This window comes from Centruroides sculpturatus, unplaced genomic scaffold (assembly GCF_000671375.1).
Source record: "Centruroides sculpturatus isolate CEXI.00-Female unplaced genomic scaffold, Cexi_2.0 scaffold2301, whole genome shotgun sequence".
Lineage (NCBI taxonomy): Eukaryota > Metazoa > Arthropoda > Arachnida > Scorpiones > Buthidae > Centruroides > Centruroides sculpturatus.
The window spans coordinates 4,934-15,630 of NW_019386417.1; the positions used below are offsets into that span (position 1 = coordinate 4,934).

The 10,697-nt window shown below is 33.5% G+C and overlaps 1 long non-coding RNA gene across 1 annotated transcript in view; it reads left to right on the plus strand.

Annotated features, from left to right (window-relative positions):
• The first annotated feature begins 1,442 nt into the window (after positions 1-1,442).
• Positions 1,443-10,697, plus strand: part of LOC111614903 — a 15,057-nt gene continuing 5,802 nt past the window's right edge. Inside the window, exons 1-3 of the long non-coding RNA XR_002755009.1 lie at positions 1,443-2,600; positions 5,662-5,757; positions 5,831-5,995. This is a non-coding gene — a long non-coding RNA (uncharacterized LOC111614903). The remainder of the gene's footprint in view (positions 2,601-5,661; positions 5,758-5,830; positions 5,996-10,697) is intronic.

The following is a 10,697-nucleotide window of genomic DNA, read 5'->3' on the forward strand; positions in this document are numbered from 1 at the left end:
CTTAGTATAAACAGCTCTGATATTTATTATAATATATATTTGAATTTCTAATTACTATAATAACTTTTAATTTTTGTTTTGTAGAAAATAGCTAAAATATTAATTAATTAATTAATTAAAATAATCAACTGCCTTTAAATACTAATTTATTTATGTCATTTTTATATATAAATTATATCCAGATCTTTCTTTTTCTTTGTAGTTAGCCTTTAATTGGAGCACCTCACAGTCAAGCTTCGGTTTTCACTTCTATAATATAATAAATCTTATTTGTTGGATGTTGTTTAAAAATTGTAACTACAATATGAAATCATTAATAAAGGGTTTTGGCTGGTGAAAATAATATTGTTCTGTTTATGTTTATACACGGCAACGCCACACGTGGGCGATCTGTCAAGGAGGAAGCCTTTCGTAGGTCTTTTATGGGAAACTGTCCCTTATTTAGGTGTTATTAACGTAAAGAAAACCCGGTGGCCCGTTAGTCGACTGGTTATATTAACCCGGCCACTGTGGGCTTCGTGTTTGTTCGGAGTTCTCGAGTCTCGAGTTTGCAAATTGACCACAAAATCTTTAATATTGGATTTCTGCTCCCATTCTGCTCTTAAAAGAACACGGTGGTCGTCTTTAACGTCTCGAATACGAACAATTTCTATAATTCCCATATCATCGCGTAACGTTGTTAATCGATGCAAAGTCGAGTAACGTTACACGGAATTAACCTTAGCACAGATAATTTACATACAAATTAGTCGGTTGGTGCAAGATGTTCGGATGCCTTCTAACTATAGGCTAATAATTAAAATAATTTATTGTCGACACTGCATGAAAGGAGATAGCATCCTCCGGCATATACGCTGGGAGGGTGGGTTTACGTGTGCCAATACTCTCTTATGGAGAAATATCGTTATGAGAAAAAACCGTAACTACAGTGTGGCAATAAATGGGTCCACCGCAATATACTTTTGAATTTATTCCAAAGAATATTCTAAATTAATTAGATAAACGTTTTAAGCACTTCATTGCTGAATTTCCGACAAACTTTTGCGCTGGATTAGTATAAATTTCGACAGTAACGGCTCCGTCTCACCCCGATATAGTAACAAACTTTTAGATTTTTTGAAAAAGCGTGATGTAAAAATATATAATTTAAAATTCACGAAACTTTAGAATAAGAATGAAACCTCTTGAAAATAAAGCGACCGCATGGTATGGGACGGGGTCCGATTAACAATGCTCGCAGCTTCGCTTTTATTTTTTTAAAAGTAATTATAGAAATTTCGTTTTTATTATATTTTGCGCTGTATTATTTGTATTTTTGAAAATATATATCAAAATTTTTGATAAAATTTGCTGATTATTCTAATTCAAGGTCCTAGATTATAATTTACGTCAGTTGGCAACACTTATACACTTCTGTTAATTTAAAAGATGGCTGATAACACGTGATCTAATATGAACCAGGGGGTACAGTGGCTAGAAAATATAGTGTCGAAATCGAGCTTATTTTCTGCCCCTATATTGGAGGTTGCCGCAAGAGGCGCTGCTGTCAATCGTTGTGCTACACTGGCTGTATCATCCTATGTTTATATTGGTTTTAAGTGGGATTTTTAAGCATAGTAAATGTGCTGTAGCCAAGTAAAAGAATTTAGATCGATAATAAATCATATCACTAGCAATCAATTATTATATAGTATTACTTTATTAACATTTATGAAGGAATTCATTTTATTAAAGCTAATTAAGATTCTTATTAAATCAAATAGCCTACACTGTATTGTCTATTTTTACATTACAGCTGTTGAGTGCTGTACAAACAAGTATTATTTAGAGTACAAGAGTAATCTACTCTTGTTATTACCTTATTAACAACAAGGTTTATTCATATTTACTAAAAAAATACAGAATTTATCATATTTTTAATAATAAAATGTAAGTTTTATATGGCTTTGTGAACCTCTTCCACTGTGAGGGCCTAAAATAGAATTTATTAAGCAAATGCCATCAGTTACATAATACTGTATACTGTTCACAGTATTATGTGACATAGTATAAAGCAATATTAAAATTACAATTAAATTCTACACAGTATATAAAATATAAAGGCAGAATGTTACTTTATTGTCCCAATATAAAATTACAAAATTAAGTATGTACAAATAAACGATTATTAGTCTACTGCCAAGTACCATGCATATACACTTTATATTTGAAAAATCTCTCTTAAAAAATTACAGATTAATATGCATGTAGATTTCTCACCCTTTTCGACAAAAATAAAAGAATTAAAAATTACAGTAGAGTAATATGTATAAATTAGAAATACACGAGTCAGTAAAGTTTCTGTTCAGCTATTTCCTAAGGATTTATTCACTTTACAAGCACAAATTTAATCGCTTTCGATGTTCTTGTAAGAAAGGATATCACGTAGCCAAAGCGAAAGTAGCACTACGATTGACATCAGCGCCACCTTGTCTGTGACGTCACTAACCTCGCTGTATGGACCGAACGGTTATAATGGAGGAATATAAGCGCTTTCGACACTATATTTTCTAGCCACTGTACAGGGGGAGAAGAAGGATAGAATAGAACACGTGATTTAAGTAATGCTTATTATTAATGTATATTAGATAAGTGAATGTTTATTAGATTACTTATAGAACGTGCTTAAATAGGAGATGGCCGTTACTTTCGATTGCCGATTCGGGGTTTTCTTTGACAAGTTCTAAATTCGTATCGTGTACCTTCCGAGGTCATTTCGGCTATGAAAATTATGTATTTTTATTGCCAGGCTGTCTCTAGGATCCCTTATCGGAAACGGGGTCAGACAGAGATGCACGAAAATCACTGGAGCACATTGTTCGTCATCCCCGGTGCACATTACAAAATTTTGAAACTTCCGAATATTGCATTATATGTATCACATTTTGCCATCTTGTTCAGAATAACTATTTGGTCTGCATGTAATGCACTTATTGCATTAACTTAGAATAATGCATGGGCCCACCAGTGGTCGAAGCGGTCTTCGGGCCCCGAACACTGGGAGTTCTGTTGTGGGTTCGGCCTCCTCAAATGGGCTGGCCTCGTGGAGTTTTCTGGGTTTTCTCCACGTGTGTAATGCCTAAATAGGGATCAGTTTTTCTTAAAAGACCTCCCAGAAGGCATCCCCTAGGCCAGTGATGGGCAAACTTTTTAAAGAGCGGGCCAAAGGAAAAGAAGAAAACTTTAGGCGGGCCAATATAATTGTAACCTAGCGCTGCATCTGAAAATCCAGGTGGCGCTATAAAAACATGTGCAAGCCGTCAGTCATATTTCTTTTTCTCTCTTTCGGCTATGCTACGCACGACGAGTGGATGTTCTGTACCGAAGCATGCTTGTAACCGATCGAGCTTTTACTCAACAAGTGTAAAACAAAATTTTGTACATGATTGTAAATAAACTTTCGTGGTGAGATATAAAGCTTCGGTTATTTTATATAATCAACGAACACTCAAGTTAAGTGGTGAATCAACCACCACAGCCTGTATTCTTTTTTACTCGTCAGATTAGGAATAATGTCGCGCGGGCCGGATAGAACATTTCAGGGGGCCGCATCTGGCACGCGGGCCGTAGTTTGCCCATCACTGCCCTAGGCAGATCACCCAAGTGCCGTGTTGCAATAACTTAACAAACGACAACAACTAGAATAATGCACGATGATGTCATTAAGAATGTGTAGTGTGAATGTGACTAATGAGACTTCTGTTTCTCTTTCCCTAAATATTGGCATTCTCTTGAGAGCCATACTTTGGGATTTTCCTATTTCTTGATGTCTTTTGCCTCATAACTTTGTCTTTCTGTTACAGATCTGTAGCTCTTGTGGATGATGCGGGCCGTCTCCGGAGTTTTCGGCACTTTGTGGGATCTCGAGCTGTCATTGATGAGTGGAAATCTTGATTTCTACTGCTCCTTGCCTTCTACCTATGCTTACGGGGATGTCATTCTCTGATATCCCTGTAAGCACAAGTGTTAAGATCTTAGGTTTATACTTTAGTGCAAATATGCACAAAGAAAGCCTAAGAGAGATAATCTAAGGGACCAGATTTTTATATGAATAGTAGAATAGCTGTTTACAAGACTTTCTTGTTGATATTTATGTTTATTATGCTTCAGTTTATGACCTGTAAGCAGTCTTTGGTTATATAAAGCTTCTTTTACTGTTATGTTTGAAGAAGCAGATCTGAATGGGTGATTAAGAGATAAGATGTATAATTGTAAGAGATACAATGTATAATAGTAAGAGTGGATGGGTTGTATTTTAGCTCATATTTTTTCTGCTGTCCAGATTATTATTAGATCTTGCTCAATTATCAAGTGAATTTGATGCCTAAGGTGATCCATCTACCTGTTATTGAGTTTTGTGCACACACCTGCTTAGTCTCAGTCAATTGAACAACTTTCCTTCAGTTAAAACTAGAATTTCTGAAATTTACTGGCATCTTACTTTTCTCTGCAACTGTTAAACTTACTGTTATTACAGTCTGGTTCATAGTTTGGTGCAGATGTTTTGATAGGCTAGTGTCGGAACACTGCATTGAACTGCAGTAAGTGAACTATACAATGCTCCACTAGGAATAAGCTCCAGTTTATTGGAGTTTATGAGAGAGTAAACTGTCCAAATGTGACTCCACCAGAAATTGCAGCACATCTCTTCTATTTGTGTAAGGTGGCCAGGAAACTTTAGAGCTAGGTAAGCTTGTCTGTCAGATAAGAATATTGTTTTCATTCTGTTTAGCAGATGTGATGCATTTGATGTGGTTAACCTCCTCCACTTGGTTAAGCATGAGTTGTGACTGACCAGGAAAAGGAATGTATTCAAGAATTGAATCACTACCCACCAACTTTTTCATATCAAAATCTGATAATCTTTAGTTCTCAAGTTACTCTGGACTTCTGGTCTTTGTAACAGGCAATTTTTCTAAGTGGGACACCCCCAATCAGGTTCTATGGACCTGAGTTGGACAGAAAACTATTGATATCTTAATGTCTTAATTATTTCTGCTTTAGTACACTTTAAGGATAGTGATAGGATAAGAAAGTTTTTAGGGATAGTAATAAGATTAGGTTAATATCTGTCTTATCATTTGTCTTCATCACTAAAGTTTTAGTTTTTTCCTCATACCATTGTGAAACTTTTAGCCAATTTATCCTCTTGTAATTTTATCCTGACACTCATCCATCTAATTACCATCATCAAGTGGTGAGAGGAAAATTGAAGGGACTGTCGTCACCTTAAGTCAGCTCTCATTCTTCAGTCTTTAGGTTAGTCTTAATTTTATGGACAAAGTTTGTTTCTGTCCATCTGTTCAGAAAATTCTGTTACCTAACAGCTGGAGAAGGACAACTGTCTCACATCTGTCATTGTTAAACCTTGCTTTGTGTAAGCATGACGAGTTTGCCTCTTGTCTCTTATCCTTTTAGCACAAAACCTTGTTAATATTATAAAAGTTTGTTTGTTGGGAGGGTACTGGTTTGTGATCAGTAGTTTTGCAGGATGCTAGGAACAGTCATTCCTGGAAATAACTTTGAAATCCCTCATTTAACTTCTATGAGATTAGTAATGCTTATTATTACTGTCATCAAATTATCAATAATGTAACATAAACAACAGTTCTCTTTGCTTAGGAATTTGAAGTAATTCATGTGCTTAAGAAGAAATGTTATTTAGATTCAATTCTTATTGCAAAAAATTACTTAATGTAAGCAATAAAGTGGTTAAAGGTAAATTTGCTTAAATTAATTTCACTATTTTGTATAAGGTTTTTAAATATATTGATTGAAATTTATCAAATAGATAGGGTAAAATGCTGGCGAAATTGTTGCAGTTCCACTTCCTTACCAGAAATTATGAAAGAATTTTCGAAGTATTCTGGAGGACAGATAAAACTATTACAAGATGATGATTATGGTATTGCTTACTTATGCTTAGATAATCCTGACAAAAGAAATGCTCTTACAGGTCAGTTATTTTCTTAATTTATAATGATAATTCTTCTTATGCTAATCAAATTTCTTAAAAAATTCTATATTTACTTTCTACAAAAAACATCTTATTCTCCTTTTTTATTATCCATTTATATTGGGGGTTGAATCGTAGTCTGATCATCTACTTTTATCCCTTCCATTCTGTCATTCTTCCTTGAATACCTTATTCACAATAACATTTTTCCCTATTATATTATTTGCTTCTAACACTTTTATCTATGGTCTTTCTTTAGATTCCCTGACTGTTTAATCGGTTTCTTATTAGAAGCCAATTAAACAGTCAAGTCATACTTTTAAGTCTATTCTGTTTGTATGTACCAGTCCATTTCAAAATTATAAGCACATCCAACTTTTTTCAATAACAAAACATTAATAGTAATGTATTTATTATATTGGTATGTTGTCAATGTATGTAGTATGTGTATATTTGTTATATTAATATGGATTCAAAGGACATAACACTTTGGTTTATTCATTGAAAAAAACCCATTTTAAGTGGTATAAAAATGACTAATTATATCTGGCAAGTATTGCTATTTTTAGAATAGTATTAGATTTATGTTTTGCTTGATTTTGTCATTTGCTTATTATTACTTACAAGCAAATCCTAATGTTATTCTAACCTAATCCTAATGTTAACTGTACTTCAAACAGAATAACTAAAATAACGTTAAAACTGTAATCCTTACATTCAATATCAGATAAACACCTTGAAAGTAACCATTTGAAATATGTTTACCTGACATGGAATATAATGAATTCTTTAAGTAAAAAGTTTTATATATATTATTTTGTATAAAACTATATATTTTTTATTACTTTAAAAATTATAACTGTATTACAGACTANTGAGCAGAGTTAAAATAGAGAATATATTTTTAATTTTAACGCATTTTCTATAAATTTATATTTTTCTTAAATATTGCTTAAAATATACATCAAAAAACGATTAAAAAAAATATGATCAATCATAGCCATATTTAGAATTAATTCCTTCTTTCGGTAGACGCCATCTTTATATGTTTTAAATGATATATTTTTAGTTAAACTTAAAATTAAGTCGATTCATTTTGTTTAGTTGACGACAAAAGACAATATAAACACAAAAATAGTCTTAATGGATGCTCAGAAAGTAAAATTAGGATAAACCTTACTGCAAGTATCATTAAATCATAACTTAAATTCGTATAATTACGTGTAAATTCTTATATTTAGACAGTGTTTAGGTTTCTCAGGTCCTCGGATCGTTAATGCGCGTTTATTTCCATAAAAATATACCTATCAATATAAACTATTTTTTCAGAAAATATAATGTTTATATGCACACATTTATTAATATATAGGTGAGAATCCTCAATCATTTTAAGCGCTATCTATAATAAATACACGAATTGAAATTAAGGAAAAGAATAATTCTCTCGATAAGAGTACCCAAATGTTTACTTTCTGTGCATCCATTAATTTAATTTATGTGTTTATATTATAATTTATCATCAACTAAACAAGACGAATTGACCTAATTTCAAATCTGTCTGAATTTGTATCATTTAAAAGATATATTAAAGTGACGACGATGGATTCTACTGAAAGAAAATATCACTTCCGAGTAAGGCGATAATCGTATTATTTAATCGCATTGTGATGTATATTTAAAGAATATTTAAGAAAAATTTGGAATTATAAAATATTCGTTAAAGTTAAAATTTTAACTCTGCAAATTTTATTGTTTTTTGGGTCAGACAGCCGTTAATTGTCACGAGTCGATTGTCAAATTTTAATGAAAAAGTCAATATAGGTGGGAGACTTGCCATATTTTGTTCTATTTATGAATTTATTGAATATTTTAGTTTCATAGAATTAAGTATAAGGTAACTGACTGCCTTATACGATTAGCTCCTTACAAGCGCTTCTACGAATGCAATTGTGGGATTAATGGGATAAGGCAACGTGTCGCCTGGACCGTCTGCCAAAAAGAGATTCCTCCGGGGAGTTATTTCTACGTGAAATTGGGACGTAATTAAGTGTTAGAGACGTGAAAAAAGTTTTAAACCTCCACTTGACGGACGTTTTGGGGGATTCGGGATCGGATCCACAATGGGTTTGCTGAAAAAATCCTCTTAGTGATGTCGGAGCGAAAGGGGTTTTAAAAAAAACTACTGTTAGTGAGAGGCAAACCCGCGATCACGCTACAGTTTTCAGTGGTTTTATCCAATCAATAACTAGTGAGCTGGAGTAAAATATTTTCTCTTATTTTAAACATTTCCTGAGAACATTTTAGATATAAAAACTAACAGAACTTTTGAGAATATTTTGTGAATAAATAAATAAATTCACACGGCTTGCAATGCCAAAAGTATTATTGTGGCGAGATTAACACCTATTATTTGTTGGGTTGCAATTTGAAAAAAATTGTAGAAGTATAAAGTTCCACTGTCGCCCGTCCGTCCGTCCTTCCTTAATCTCGAGAACGGACTTAGATACATAAAAATCAAGACCAGGTATTACGGGGAGGAGGACGCGATTAACAATTTAGGACGTTTCGTGCAAACCGGAAGTTATGTTATTTCGATTTAAATACTTTCCAAGATAATGACCGGCAGGACTCTGTTACTAACAGGAAAAGTATGACGTACGGGTGGAGGACAATAGTATTGTGACGAAAAATTGCATGCCAGCATTTTGACGATGTCACAATGAATATCGTTCGTTTTAAGTGAAATCTTGCACGTGTTTCGAGATGTCGTCTTGCCATTTGGTGGCATTTGGAATATTAAATAACTCTCTAGACGGCATGAATTATAAATATTTTAATTGTGATATCCCCGTATAATTTGCATTATGTATGATTTCTTTGCCATTATTGAACATTAGAATTATTATTTTAGTGGGTTATTTAATTAAATGCTAATATAATCAGTTATTTATACCTCAATGTTACAAATAGCTTCGTGTTGAATTCAGATCAAACATACAACTGGAGTTTTTACTATTATTAAAATGAGTTTTCATAAGTTAATATTGAATTAATTTCATTTAAATTAATATTCTGTAAACCTCACTTTTTATTCATATATTAGATCGTCCATGTATTACGTTGACTTATCCCGTAGACTCTATTTTTTACTTCCTTCTTCCCTCTGGGCACCAAAAGAGCCATTTACTCTACTTACTATGGATTCGGCCAGGCCTACCACGAGGACGATGGACAGGGCCACACTTAAGATAAATAAACTGCGCCTATAGACACCGTCATATATTTTACTTCATTATCTGATGAGAAAGAATCTTTTTATATGTGACAAGATTAATGGAATAAGAGCGCGCAACACTCGGGCCATCTGTTAAGAGGAGATGTGCCACCCGAGAGAACTTTCTACGGGAATCTCGTTCCTATTTAGGTGTTAATTTCGAACAGAAATATTCTCTCAGTAGACGTGTTGTAGCATCGAATCGGGTCAGCTACTGAAGCAAAATATATAAATTTAAATAAACATTTACACGATTGGACGTTTTAAAATTTCCACGCGCGACATCATCGACTTTGATCGACATCCAGATGTCCCGCAACCAATGAAATTACGACGAATTGCATAATTCTCTTATAAAAGAATGACCAATTGAGTGTTGTCAGCATACAGATAGTCAAAACCCACAGAAAACACCAGAACAATTCAGCATAACTAATAAGCGAAGATGAACAAGTTCCTGTTTACGTTCATCGTTATCGGTAAGTAAAGTTTATAAAGTATCTTTTGATATACTTTTGTATAGTCGACTCTGCAATGACGGCCGCTTCCCAACGGTCATCTCCGAACTGTGGCACCTGATTTGGAACAAGGATGGATGCTTACAGAATAGTCTACAAACTCTGCCACTGTTTTAACATTTCTTTAAGTGGCCATTGTTCAGAGGTTTAACTGTATTTACTCAATGGCAAAATATTAATATATTAATTTTTTCCAGGAGTTATTTTCTTAGAATGTAGCGAGGCTCGATACAGGAAAACTGGACGACGTGATCAACCCAAGAAGTTAGATTTATATCAAATATTTCAAGACGAATTAGGGCCTGATGTAGATATTGATGCATACCTTAAGCTAAATCTCGGAGAGGAGCGTGATCAGTTAGATTCGGTCAAAGGTCGAGCCGATACTACAATTTTTACTGGTTTCCCAGGAAGAGCCTTTAACAAAAAGAATATAAGAAAATCACAAAAGCAATGAGTAGATTGGTTAATCAGAATTAAAAAGGTCAGTTTCATTAAACAGAAAAATGTATTAAATTATTACGGAATGAAATCAGTTTATTTTTAATTGGGCTGCAATTAAAAAAATGTATATCTGTAAATACCATTGTCGTTCTTGTGTCCGTCTGTCCGTCTTTCCTTACTGTCCAGAACGGAGTTACATGGATGAAACACCAGACGACATACGGAAAGCCAAGGGGCAAGAAAGGAAAAGTGTGATGTACGGGGGTAAGCCACTACTAAGATGAAGTGAAGATCATATGTTTTAAGTGAAATAAATTAAAAATTTGATTAAAAATTGCAGCCCGGCATTGTGACCACGTCACAATAAATAACTGCTCGTTATTTATAAAATAATTGCTATTTATTTTCCTTTACAAGTATAAACAGCTCTAATATATACTAGAGCTGTTTATTATAATATATATTT